The sequence below is a fragment of the Egretta garzetta genome, unplaced genomic scaffold (genome assembly GCF_000687185.1).
Source record: "Egretta garzetta isolate BGI_Z169 unplaced genomic scaffold, ASM68718v1 scaffold350, whole genome shotgun sequence".
Lineage (NCBI taxonomy): Eukaryota > Metazoa > Chordata > Aves > Pelecaniformes > Ardeidae > Egretta > Egretta garzetta.
This window is the reverse complement of record NW_009258273.1, coordinates 171781-172718: the sequence shown is the minus strand read 5'-3', so window position 1 is coordinate 172718 and position 938 is coordinate 171781.

Here is a 938-nt window from a genome sequence, read left to right as displayed (position 1 = left end):
GCCGGCCTCCTTGTCCTCTCCCGGCACCCTGAAGTCCAGGGCCGGCGAGTCACGGGCCCGCCTGGCTCTTGGGGACGGTGATTCACCCCCAAACCTGTCCCCATCCCTGCCGAGCCTGACTCACCCCAGCGGTTTCCCAAGAGACCATCTCGGTCCCCTGACGTGGGGCTCGGCGGAAGTCCCGTCCCCGTCCCCCCGTCACCCCGGGGAGGGGGCCGGGCCGGATGGGGCTGCAGGAAGCCAATTCCTCCCCTGTGAGCTGGTGTGATGGGTGCGGGGTGGGGACCAGGCTGCCTGGTGTCGGCTGGAGCCTCCCCATCTCTGTGGAGAGGTGGAGTGAGTGCGTCAGGGCTCAGCAGAAACCGGGCTGGTGACGGTGCCATCGCACTGGGGACCTCCCTGCTCTGGCTCCCCAAAACACCGCTGGTGGGGGGTTTCCAGGCTGTGCCATGCTCCCTGGGACCTCGCTCCTGGGGGGGGCTGCTCGCTCCCCATCATGCTTGGTGTCATGCTGCTGTGGGGACACCAGGACACAGCCTCTGCGGCATGCGGGGATGGGGTGACCGGCAATCTGGGACAGAGATGGTCCCCAGCGTCACCCCCATCCCGGGCTGCCATCCCCGGTGTCCCCGTTGCCTCTCTCCGGGGTTGTGCCGTGGGTTTTTTTGGGGCCGAGGCGCAGTGCCGGGGTACGGGATGCGGCTCGGGGCCCCCCGTGGGAACGGCAGTGCCGCAGCACGGAGCTGCTCAGCCTTCCCCGGTGGAAACCCGCCAGGGCTGCCATGTTATAAATACACGATGATTAAAGGGGAGCGCTCGGGCAGTTCCAGCCCCCTAATTAATTTGGATTAATTAATTTTTACAAAGCCCACTATTAATAGGGATGATGTCAGCGGGTGGCTGAGTCACAACTCTCACTTGGGTGAGCGCGGGTCGAG